Consider the following 13,350-nt stretch of genomic DNA (forward strand, 5'->3'; position numbering starts at 1 on the left):
AAGTGTTTGGTTGCAACCCAAGAAGGCACAGTAAGAGAAGAAGGGGCTTGTGCAGAAGCCGAGCTGGGCTTATTTGAAAGCCAAGCACTATTGGCTTGTCATTTAGACATGAATCAGAAGGCGAAATGTTTGGGCCTGACTAGAAAGAAGAAGTGCTGAAAGTTGAGAGAGCAGGCATGGGGGGCTGTGTCATGAAAAAGAGGGAGTTGGTGGAGTGGAACTGCAAAGCTTGGAGGAAGCAGCAACGAGGTGGCGGGAAGGTGGGTGGGGGCAAGTGAAAGGGGTGCTGTCTTTGGGTTAATGCCATTAGGGGATCTGGCCCAGACGCAGCAGTAGATTAAGTTTCTGAAAGCACATTCCTGAGCAGAATAGGGGCTGTGTTTTGCTGGTTGGCTGATGTATGAGGGAGGCCAAGTGGTAGACGGGATTACCGAAGGCACGGTCTGCATTTAGAGGAAAGACTGGGCAGCGGCGTGCCGGTGCACACGCATGCACACCCACATACACTCAGCATGGTAGGCTTCCTTTTCCTCTGGCCTCTTCTCCACGCTTTCCCATGTTCATCCTCGCACAAAGCAGTTGCTGTCTGGCCTACCTGGCAAGATGCCACCTCCTGCATCCACCATTTAGAAGGGAGCTATAGGTCATGGGGCTTAGGACCAGGCTTGAGGATTCAGGGGTGGAGGGGAGGCCTCTAGCAGAATAATTTTCTGGTCCAGTGTTGGAAGCTGGAGGGTCCACTTGTACTTCACCCTGACCAGGTGACATCATCTTTTGATTTTCAGTAAAATGGAGCCAGAAGTCAAATCACCTGAAGAGTCTCACCTGCACTCTCTCCCTCCCTCCACCCCAGGTTGTCCTGGCCATGTGGGTAATGGCTGCTGCATGCTCTGTGGAGGTGCCCATCTCGCTGTCCTCTGAAGAGTTTTTTATTTCCTATTTAACCTAAACTTAAAAAAAAAAAAAAAAAACTCTCTTGCTGCCAATGCCCCGCTTCAGATCATCTTGTCTAATTCTTGGTTTTTGAAATGCTTTTAACTTTGAACTCCTTCCTTTCACTTCCCTTTCCCTTTTCACAAGCCTCACACCAGGCAGCCAACCGCTCTACACAGCTCAGCTGTTCCCAGTCCGCTCCTGAACCAACAGCAGACCCTGCCAGGGAGCACTCCACTCCTTCTTACTGGACCCTGAGTTCCACCTCAGGCCTGTTCTCAACACAGCATGGCAAGGAGTCACAACCGACTCATCAGAGCTGGCAGTGGAAAAGCTGTTCTCAATCCCTTACCTCTAACAGTCAACCATTAATAATTGTTTATTTTTAACTTTTAACATTTTTTGATAATTTTATTCTCCCAATTCTCCCATCATCCCTAGGTCCCACTGGTAGCTGGAAATAAAACAGGTGGTAACCAGGTAGCTACCTATAATTCTAAACTTGGGAATTTTAGTCCTCAAGTTAATGTGAAGTCTTAAGCTGCAGCCAGTATAATTGAGAACAGATCGGTCACCGCTCCTTAAGGCCTCCTAGCGCCAAGGCCAGGCATATACTCCTGAATGGTCCTGTCTCTGGCATCAGAGATCAGCAGGCAAGGTGGCTGACAAGAAAGGAAGGAGTCCCCCTCGCCACTCATCCTCATGAATCTCTGACTTTGAGAAAATGTCCAAAGTGACCAGGGACCCTTTGTTACCATAATTTAATTTAACCCATGAATAAAATGAAGGGCCAAACTGGTATAATGGAAAAAACAAGAAGCTAAAAAAAAATTTTTAAATTCTGGGTTTAAGCCTTAGCTCTGCCATTTAAGTGTTCCATGACTTTCAGCAAATCACTTGGTCTTTAGACTGACTGCCACAGCTGTGAAATGAACACAGTAATTACATCACCAGTCTCATGGGTTTTTGAGGATAAATGGGAGAATGTATAATATTAGTATTTGAGAGCATTTTAGAAATCCCAGGCTTTATTTGTTCGCCCATGTGGTTGTCAAACATTTCTGGAGTGTCTCCTTTCTGGAGGCTCTGAAGCCCGTGTCCAGCCCTGTACTGCCCAGTTCCATTCTGGGAGTGACCCTTAGGAAGACAGTCCAGAGGGGCAGAGCTTCCAGTCATAACCAGAACCAGTAGAGGGCTGGCTTCTTATAAAGAGAGAACTAACCCATTCCTGTGACTTTCTTAGTTCCTTATATACATGTGCTCTCTAACTCAGATTCCCACCCCAGCCGCCTTCAGGAGCAGCCACGGTGTCATGGTGCATTGTCAGTGTAGCCCGCAGAGCTGCTCACTGATGCTCCTGTGGGTTCACTGCTGCCCACTCAACTGCTGCTGTATACAGACAGCTGTTGTTTTGCACTGACAGGCTGGGCTGACCCTGGCCTTCAGCATGGTGAATCCTACAAACAGAAGCTATGTCTCTTTGCTCAGCTCCCCTAACCGCTAATTCCCATCACACACTTCACTAAGGTCACCTAGGTTCTGACTGTGAACTAGAATAGTCCATAGTCCATTAAGGACCATTGTAGCCATTTCTTTCTTAAAATATTTCTAGCTTCCTTTATCTCTGTATTAGGGTTCTCCAGAGAAGCAGAACCAATAATACATATGTGTGTGTGTGTGTGTGTGTGTGTGTGTGTGTGTGTGTATAATATATTTAATTTTGTGTATGTATAATTATATATTATACAAAGATTTATTTTAAAGAGTTAGCTCATGCAGGCTGTAGATTCAGGTAAGAACTGATATTGCAGTCTTAGGGTAAAAGCAGGAAACTCAGGCATATTTTCTGTGTTGTGTTCTTCTCTGGAAAACATGTCTTGCTATTAATACCCTCAATGATCAAATGAGGCCTATCCCCACTAGGGAGGGTAATTATTTTCTCAAAGTAAAAGATTGTCTAGCAAAGTTGACACATGAAATTAACCATCACAGTCCCCTACTGTCCACCTGAAATACACCACCTGCCTGGAGTTCTTTTGGAATATGTCTCTTTGGAGACAATGTGAAGAAATTAGGTTCTCCCTAAGTCCAGCTCCCAGAATCATTAATGGCACCTTTAGACGGAGATGTTTCCACGCTGCCAGGACAATGGTTATTCCTTAACCTTTATGGAGCCATGAGCTCCATTCAAGCCTCTGGATGCTTTGGATTTCAACCTTGGGTGGAGCTGACCATTGGAAGATGCAGACACAGAGACCCTGTTGCCCCAGCCCCTACCAGAGTTGCATTCACTGGTTGCAGAAACAGCTTCATGAAGTCCTCTCACCTTGGCAGAGGCATATTGTTTGGATTCTCTTTGGCCACAGGTGTCTCAGAGCAAAATTGTGGTTTAATTTGGGCAATCTTATTAAGACTATCCTTTCCTAATTTTCCCCTAGTCTTGATTTTTAAATATATATATAAAACCTATATCTTGATTTTTTCTCAAGATTTTTTTTTCTCAACTCCTCTGTGAAGTGTAGGGGTGGAGAGGATGAGAGAAGAAACAAGCAAGCAAGAACTCAATTAATAAAATAATTTATCTTTCATTTCCAACAGTCACTATAATTTTCTTCCCAGAATATATTTTCTTACTACAATTAACAATCTACCTCTTTAATTTAATTTTGTCCTCAATACCTTACAACTTAATGCATTCTATTTCTAAAGGCTTCTATTAAATAAGGCAAGACCAAAATTCATGAGTCCCACTTGAAAAACAGCAAAGCACTCTTTCTCCAGTGCTGACTCCTATATTTGGATGTTTTGGAGGTTGGTGCCCTAAGAATTGGGAACATTTAGAATTTGTAACAGAGCACAGTAAGATCTGGTCCTGGCCATTGAACATCTCTCAGTCTAATGGAGAAGGTGGACTTTGTTCACACATTAGTCATAAAGCAAGCCAGCCCCATGAGTTGCCCGCCAGAAATGTGAACAGATTTTAATGGGAGCTCGGAGGCTAGCAAGGATTCATTTCCATTTCAGGGGATTGCGGAAGACTGAGCAGTTGAGCCTTGAAGAATGTGTACAAAACAACCTTGATTTTTAATTTCTGAGTCCTCACATACCTTTCTCAGACCTTTAACAACCAAATTCAGCTCTTAACATTGGGTATTCAGACCTAGGCCCAGTTCAGTTTCTGGGATGGCACCGATACTGCCGTAGAAAGTTTTATTTCCATAGTGAGATATTTCCATGGTGAGCTCAATCGAATTCTTAATCTAGCCACCAGGTGATTGTCTCTCCTCTCCATCCTGTTCCCCGCTCACCCCATTTCTTAACTGTTTCTCATCTCTTTTCTCTTTGGGTATGAACATTTTCTGATTAAGAAAGAAACTTAGAGTGTTTTTTCCAGTACTCCCCACTTCCGCCCCCGTCTGGTTCAGTTAGCCAGTGACTCCCTGACAAAACAGGAGGAGCCATTCGCTCCAAATTGGAAAAACATTTATGTGTTGGCTTGGGCATCAGGGAATCCTGTACAAGCTTTTTGCTTTGGGATGAAGGGATGGCAGTGAGAAGGGTTGTAGGGAAAGAAAACACAGGTGGCTTCCTAAGCTGCCCCAGGAGGGGAAGGAGATTTGCAGCTGGGGCAGAGTGTGAGCCTGCCTTGGCTGGGAGAGACAGAGACAGCTCCACACAGGGGAATGGAGTTGGAAAAGGAGAGCAAGCTTGAAATTTAGTTGTTCCATACCGTAAGTTATGTGTATTTTACTTTGCCACTTGGGCAAGAAAATTATTGAAAGATGGCTGAGATCTAAAAGGTGCCTGAGCAACTTGAGCATCTTAATAGGAAATGAATAAGGAATACCTTATAGCTTTAGGACAAAGTTACATCAACGCTTTCTGTTTTCTACTGGATGCAGGCAGAAATTAATAGCTCACGAGAATTATCCCTGATATTCTGGTGAAATCTTCAAATGGCATTGGCTACACTAGTCCTATTAGCCCTGGTGCAAGTACCCAGACAGATCCGTGGTGTAAGTTCTGCTCAGAGCATCTTGGCAGCAAATGTCTGCCCCAAACAGCCAGGAGTCCCATTCTATATTTATCAGAGGTCACTATTTACCAAACAGACCTCAGGTTCATAGTACATCTTCTACCAAGGACACCCTTAAGGACTCTTAACCCACTCCACCCTTGTCCTCAATTCATTCTTTGCACTCACAGCCAAATGCTTAAATACAATACTGGGTTCATTTTCTAAGCTAAGAGAAAAGGGAAGGGCTGTGTAGTATGTTCATTCAGTGAGCCAAAACACAGTTTGAGGAGCCTTTTGCACCAGAAGCCAAGGGAAAGATTGATTTGCCGGCTTGAAATCACTGGACTCCTTTAAGGAGCATGGTGCAAGATGCTTTCTTTAGAACAAAAAAGAAAACCAAGAGAGCAAATGAGTCCTTGGTTCCCTCGTTTTTTTAAAAACAGCTTCACACCTCAGCATCCCCTGTTTCTCGTGTGTGTGTGGAAAAGTTGAGCAATTTCTACTTTGACTTTGTTTTTAGACTTTCAGCCATTTTTGGAGTCTCGTAATAATCTTGAGCTCTATAGAACAGTGAGTCTGTCCTGCAAATAGACCTAGTGTTCACATCCAAATTAAAGGATGATCACTTCATAATGAGAAAAAATGTAAACAAAAGGAAAAAAACTTGCTGAAGTAGAAACAGCATCTATTTTCCTATAGGGAGAATTGTGATTAATAGTGAGGTGCTTACAGCCTTTCCCTCAGGCTCACTTTCCATCGCGCACTTTCTCCTAGCTTTCAGAATGGTGGTCCCTCAGCTGGCAGCATCTTCCTCTCCATCCCCGTCCTCAGAAAGTTCCCACCTCTGTTGGGTTACTAATTCCTTCTCAGTTTTCAAGACTCAGGTATCTTCTCTAGGAATGTTTCTTGACCCCTTCAACTTCCAAGTCTAGAGTAGGTTCTCTTCCCGGCTTCCTTAGTACCTTGGGTTTGCTTCCACAGCCCTTTCTTGCCTCTCTATCTGGAGGGTAGGAACTGTTATTATGCATCTGTGTCCACAGTGCTGTCCACGGGGCCTGGCACACCATAGGCCTTCTGTGAATGTCATGAAAGAGGAAGACTCCCAGATAAAACATGTTTGAGGTCTAGAAGATGAAAAAGGGCATACAAAGGGTAAATTAACAATTTCTGAATTTCCTTTTCAAATTCTGATATATTTAAAGTTTTCAAGAAGTATATAAGAAAGGATAAAGCAGGGACTCAGGATACAAAGAGGTTAAAGATACAAATGGATTCAAGAAAGACTTAGAAAAATTGATGAATGTCAGAAGCATAAAACAGCATTGGAAAGAAACTGAGATGTTTGGAGGAAATTCTGGAACCTCAGGGAGATGCCAGTGAATTTGGCTCCATGACCTAACACAGGGGTCCCCAACCCCCAGGCAGCAGACCAGTACCGTTCCATGGTGGTGCATGGCCTGTTAGGAACAGGGTCACACAGCAGGAGGTGAGCGGTGGACCAGCAAGCATTACCATCTGAACACCACCTCCTGTCAGATCAGTAGTGGCATTAGATTCTAATAGAACAGAACAGAAGAGAACAGAACAGAACAGAACAGGTTTTCACCATTCAATAGAATAGGGTTCACCATTAGAGGGTGAACCCTACTGTGAACTGTGCATGCGAGGGATTTAGGAGGTTGTGCGCCCCTTATGAGAATCTAACTAATGTCTAATGATTTGAGGTGGAACAGTTTTATCCCAAAACCATCCCCCCCAGTCTCCCCACCCATGGTCCATGGAAAAATTGTCTTCCATGAAACCCGTCCCTGATGCCAAAAAGGTTGGGGACCACTGTCCTCACATATACCTCAAGGGGCATTTTGGAGTGGGTGGATGGGATTGGTGCCACCGAGGCTGATGGGAGTATGCAGTTTCCAGGTGTGTGGGAAGAAAAAGCAGGCCCCACTGCCCCGTCTCTCCCACCTGGAGTTCTGTTCATCACAGCCACACCAAAGTGCTCATCCCCATTCTTTCTCTCAGCTCCTCAGCCTCCGCTTTCTCTCCTCCCTCTCTTCTTGCACAGGCTGCCAGCCCTTCCAAAGCCTGTGCCAGGATCCAGCTCTGGCTCTGATGAGTCCAGACCACCAGGACTCGCATTAATTTTCCCACTGCTAAGTTTATAGTTTGTATTTGGTTGATCAGAGAAATATGTGTGATGTGGGTTGCTGGCAAGTAAATCTTTTTTTCCTTCTTCTCTTTCTTCAGTATATATTTTTTCTAACTATTTCATTCCTTCATCTAGTCCAAAAGAAACTCCCCAGTTCTGCTAACCAGCCCTACCTCAGAGCAGCCCTGAAGTCGGGTAGATGAGATGGTCTACAGACCAGACATCTTCTGTGTTCATCTGGCTGCCAGACCCAGTGGAGACATGGCTCCATCCTTGACTTGTCTTTGAGGATTAATCGCATTTCTCGTTCTCTTATGTCTTTTTAAAAAATGAAATATTTTTAATTGGTTCAAGCCAAGAAATTCCTGAAGCCTCAGGCCAATTCATTGCAAATCATTTAATGACATTGCAAAATAGGTTCTTTTTAGTCTCTCTCCTTCTTCCTCTCCCACTCCTCCCTTCTGGCCTGCTTTCCCCTCCTGCCCACCCCCAGATTTCTCTCTCCTGTCTTGACTTTGATTTTCAGCCCTCATCCCCCAGTCTCTTTCATCTCTTCCCCAATCTCAGCTTTCTTCCACTGCTCAAATCTGGGTGTAAATCCCACCTCAACTGAAAGGAAAAGAAAGAAACAAGATTTAACAACTAATGTGCTTGGCATCTACAAAGGTTTGTTTTTTTTTAATTCTTCTTCTTCCTCCCCATGGAAACTGTTTTCTTTAAATAAAAAAGAGCATGCCTTGCTTTCATCAGAAAGTGTGTTTGAGAAATTTCATGTCATGTTTCCATGGTTGTCAGGAGAGAGCTTGGGAGCCAAAATTATTTGTGCAATTGGACAGGCAGAAAAAAATCCCAAAGACAGCAAACATATTTATCCAGTCTCCCTGCCTGCAAAGGGAGGAGCAGTACTCACTCTGCCAACTGTGTTTCTAAGTGTCTCTGTAGATTACAGTGTTGACTTAGGCTGGAGTGCTGGTGGAGGTGGTGAGGACTACGCTGGAGAACACCACGCTTGTGAATTATTGTGTCCTGCCTTGTCTATGTGATTGAAAGCTCCCTGTGGTTAGGAGCTATGTCTTTTCTTCTTTGTATTTTTTGCAGTGCTTGGCATAATAGAGAATTCTGCAGCACCTGGCTTGCTAAATGAATGACTCAATGATGACCAGAGGGATGGTATTTTACCAAATGCTGGTTTTGTCCTGCTTTGTGGGCTGCAGGGGGTCTATGTGCCAGGGCTAAAATACTTAGTCATTACCCCAAATGCATGGCTTCTGAGATGCCTGCCCAGCCCACAGTAAACCCCAACCACTCACCAGGTGCCAGGCTTTCTGACCTCATGAGAGCACAATGAGGCTCCAGCCTTTCCTCTGTTTCTGTAGTTGTCCCACATCCTCAGCAGAAAACTGCCATGGCTTTTCACTTGCAGATCATTTTATTTCAGAGGAATAACCTTGGGGTCATGCCAAGCTATGGTCCCTCAAGTGACTTGGGGGTTGAGAATTGTGTTGGGACTTTTTGTCCATCAATGAAGCAGTTTGGGACACAGGAGAGCCCCCATATTGTCCAGGGGCAACATAGTGAGGAGTGTCAAGGACCCTTTGTCTTCTCAGACTCTACAGCCAAGTCTGTCTGATAGCCATGAGCCAGAAGCTCAACCAGAGAAAACTCTTAGTAACTTTACTTCTCCTGCACCTCGGGTGTCTCTCAAAAAGGGACTGAGGTGCAGGGAAGGACCAAAGGATCAGCATGCCACTGAGTAGTGCTCCAGTAGAGCAGAATCCTTTGTGCCTTGTAGCATTAGCCACAGATGCAGCAAGCTGCCACAGGGACAAGTTGAGGCTTGGAGGTTGTGACAGTTGGGGAATAGAATTATCCATCAGTCCAGAAACCTGCCAGTGGCCCTGAGGCTGCTAAGTCATCCTGGCAGCATTGCCACATGAGCCCCATGCGGTGCCCCGTGACCTAATGGATCCCATCCAGACCTCTGTAGAGGAGTGCAGGCTTGTCCTGTGATCCCCAGGAACAGGCAGGAGGGTAGGACAGGACTGTGCATGAGAAGTACCTGCAGGGGTAGAAGGCCAAAGTTTCTTTAAGCATTCAGCAGAGCTCATGGATATGGGGATATTGGTAACTCCATGAAGCATCCAGCGGATGGTGGCGTCTTACTTCTCTTCTTACTTCAGACAGAATCGAACTTCAATTTGCAGCTTAAAGGAGAATGCAGGAGAAGACTGAATGAATAACTCCCTTGGAAGTGATTGTTAGGTTTATGGATTACACCTGGGGCATTTAACTGAGACCCAACACATCCTGTAGTTGGACACGTAAAGTCCATGAAAATTGGGGGATAAGCTTACAATTAATATTTGACAATTTGTGTTATGAGAATGCATGAACATACACCAAATACTGTAATTTAATTCATAGCTCTGCTGAGCCTTTTATTAATAAAGGAAAGATAGAGACTAGAAGGTGGTGAGAAAGAAATTCAAGAGACATTCAAGATAAAATGTGCCAATTTGCAGTTTCACATGTGATCTGCTGATGGCAGCCACATCTATGTACCTTTGACAGTCTAATTTGCTTTCTGTTTTTCCCATAGCCAAAAGGGTCTGTGCCTGATGTGCCCTTTGAATGTGAAGAGAGCACAGAGTACATCACATGATGTGTGTCTGAACACATCCCTGTAGCCTCTGTGTTCAGACAGCCTACAGAAGTGATGTATCAGAGTGTACGTATTCCCTTTGGAAACTGAGCTCCCAGAAGGAAGGAACTGGGCCGGGTTCTATATGGAGCCTAAAATATCATGGGCTTTCTCAGAAATCATAAAGCTCTGTGACAAGTAAATAAGGTCAGTAAACTCAGAGATGGCCCCAAAGACCAAGACTTCTGACCTGTTGGGAGCTGAGAAACAAAAGTGGGTCTACTAGCGTTTGATTAATGTGGACAAGTTAATGAAGTAGCTGGAAAATGCACAAAGAGAGGATGCAAAAGAAGGGTGCGAGGGGAGGGAAGGTAAGAGGATTAAAGCTGCAAAAACATTCCTCTAATGGATTTCTCAAACACACCAGCCAACAGGCAAGGGCAGGTGTCCTGTCAAACCATTTCCCCATGAAACCTGATCCATCTTTCTGCAGCGGAGGCCTGCTAACCCTATTTGTAATTGAAGGGCCTGTCCCTTATTTCCAGTGAAGCACACTGAGCAGCCTAGGGACTCAGCCAGGAAACCGGCTTTGCAGACAAAGGGGCCTGGGAACAGGCTGGTTTCCTTCATATGCGCCAGCTAGAGCTCCTCTCTGCATCTGCCCCATCTGATGGCTGGTTAGGCTCTTATTGATCATGAACTCCCCACCCCTCCCTGGCCCCCTTCCTGTCCAAAAACACTAGAAAAAGGGGTCCTCTGATTTTCAGATCATTCATCACTTCATTATTCTGCCTTTGATCCCTTAGTGAAACTCAAGTTTTACTCAAGCAGCCAAATTGGGAGTGTTTTAAGCTAAGGCTTAAGCTTAGGAGGCACGGGGGGAGGGGGGATAGAGGGTAGGAGGGACAGGGCCAAGGACCGAACTGCTGCTTATTTGTTTTGAAGCCAGGAAGGCTCGCCTGCCAGTCGCCCCTTGTGGGGAGCTGGATGTCCAGCTGGGGTGCCCTCGGTCCTGCCTGCACAGGCTGTTGTGCACATGTTGGCATCAGAACAGAGGGGCTGTCTGGCCGCATGGCTGACCAGTGCCCAGCTTCATGCTCCCCCACTGCACAGCCTTCTGTCTCCAACTGAGCAGCTGTCAGAGGGTGCAGCAGGAGCCAAGAGGGGATTAAAAGAGACAGTGTTTTCTACCACTGGGTTGCTGAGGTGGGTGCCTGGCAGAGTGCATGCTCCCTCCGTGCCTGGATAAGCCCTCAATTACAATGGGCAGGAGCCTGGGGCCATGAAGATGGAGATGGCATCCTGGTGCCAAACTCCTTTCAGTTCCTTACATCTTTCTTGCAAAATGATCTGCTAGCTTTAAGTATATTCTTTGCTTAAGGCAAATTTCCTTGGAATGAGGTGAAGAAAAGGAGGAGGAAAAAAAAAAAAACCTCTTGGTGGAGTAGTTTGGGACTTATTCGACCATGGAGGAGAGTGCTTCACAGCGCCTGAGGAATTTTCCAGATGCCCCTAAGCTCACAATCACTCACAGCTCACAATCATTCACAGCTCGCTTTGTGGGGAGCCTCCTGACTTGGCAGGTACAGGGCGCACTGGCCTGAAGGAGGATTAAGGCCTTTGCATTTTTTAAGCGAATTGCTTTCAGAAAATAAAGTTACCGATGTTTAGCTAGAACATGTTGAGCTCAAGCAATTCCTTTCCCATAGTCCAAACCTTCCTCTTCTCTGAGAGAAAACTCATTAGCTATCTTGGCTGAGAGGCTCAGCCAGGACTGGGCTAAATAATTTGTGGGACCAAATGCAAAATGAAAATGTAGGGTCCCTTGTTGAAGCATTGTTAAGAATTTTCAGATGATGAAAGCAGAGCATTAAACCGAGTGTTACCCCATCAAGTGCAGAGGCAGGTTGCACACCCATCAAGCTGGCCTTGGGCTCAGCCTTCCAAACTGTATTTATTTAGCAAGGATTTAGAAAGCATTTGCTGTATCCTCAGTACTGTGCAATAGAGCTTGGGGTTGGGGTGAAGAGTGAAAAATTAATAGGCTTCCCACCAGGAATTTATCGTTTAGTTAGGCTCAGATATCACACACAAAACATTAAATAATTTTGAAATCATTATTTAAAAGCCCAGGAGGCCCTACACTTACCCATAGGAAGGAATCTATGAGAGATCTCGCCTTGACCCGCAGGCATCATGCTTGTTCAGCCTGGAAAGTGAAATGGGGCAATAGAAAGGAATCAGACAGCCAATCTCTGTTTTTTGTTAAGTTTTTTGTGTGTGTGTGGGTACATAGTATGTGTGTATATTTATCAGGTACATGAGATGTTTTGATACAGGCATGCAGTGTGAAATAAGCACATTATGGAGAATGGAATATCCATCCTGTCACTGTTTTTAACACATCACTCCTTGAATAGCATGTATTTCTTACAGCACATTTATTAGACCCATTTCACTTCTTTCTTCAGATCCCACATAACGTCTCAAGAAACATTCTATTTGCAAAATAGCTTCCGTTGGCCACACTTAGATATAATGTTCACAGAACATTTGTTGTGCTAGGCTCTTGTCCGTTTGTTCAAAATGTAGACCAACTTCAACTATGAATTTGAGTTTCTAGGCAGCATAATGGGCATCTTGTACCTAACTCGTGGGGCTCAGCTTCCAAGATATTCATTCGTTCATTCATTAACATTCATTCATTTATTCATTCAACACTTGCCAAGTGTGTACTTGGGCCAGGACCTGGGTTAGGTTCAGGGGACACAGACAGGAACAAAACTCGGTCCACGCCCCTAAAGAGTTCACAGTCTAATATTGTAATCAAAGGGACATCAATCCTTTCACAGAAACAATAGGGCTTTCCTCCCCTGTGTTGGCTTGAATTGACTAAGAGTTGCTGGGAAGTTCCATTACGTGGGAAGCCTCCTGATCTCACTGAGTACCTTAATCACCAGGCACTCCTAGGGTGACACCAGTTTGTTTTTGGTCATTATCTCTTGTCTTCTGTGAGAAACCTGATTCCAGCCCTCTCTGGGTCTCCACTGGAAACAACAGCAGAGGCAGGTGCAGTCTTGCAGTGAAATTGCAGTCAGTCCCGGGAGTTGAGCAGAATTTGGTGTGGCCAGTATTCGGAGAAGGTGCCTTCAGGGCTTTCTGAGTACCTTTAAGAAGAGAGTGTCTGGGTAAAATATTTCCATCTGTCTTATACTCCATTAGTTTTATTTCTCCTCTTAAATTCAGCTATAATCCTGAAAACCAGATTTCCAGCTTGGCATGCATGCAGTTTTGTTGTGCAAGTGGTCCCTGTTTTACTCAGCAACATGAGTGATTTGTCTCATACAAAGAGAAATTTGTTGTTTGGACTCTTGCATTGTTTGGGAAACATTCTGCTTTCATTCTAGATGAATCTCCATGCTCTCCCAGTTTAGATCCCATGGTGCCAAGCCAGGAGAGATGGCTATGGGGCTGCCAGAGACCACAGCCTCATGTTAGGACCCTGGCTCCTCCATAGTCCACTGCCATTAAGCCACCCTGGGGTGCTGCCTGTTGTCCTGGCAGATTCCTCTTTGTCTTAGAAAACCATTAGGGTATCCAGAGTCCTGC

The 13,350-nt window shown here is 45.0% G+C and overlaps 1 protein-coding gene across 9 annotated transcripts in view; it reads left to right on the forward strand.

Moving 5' to 3' along the window:
• BOC (BOC cell adhesion associated, oncogene regulated) overlaps positions 1-13,350 on the forward strand; it is a 75,812-nt gene that overhangs the window by 42,619 nt on the left and 19,843 nt on the right. The window lies entirely within an intron of this gene.

The sequence above is a fragment of the Pan paniscus genome, chromosome 2 (assembly GCF_029289425.2).
Source record: "Pan paniscus chromosome 2, NHGRI_mPanPan1-v2.0_pri, whole genome shotgun sequence".
In the NCBI taxonomy this organism is placed as follows: Eukaryota; Metazoa; Chordata; class Mammalia; order Primates; family Hominidae; genus Pan; species Pan paniscus.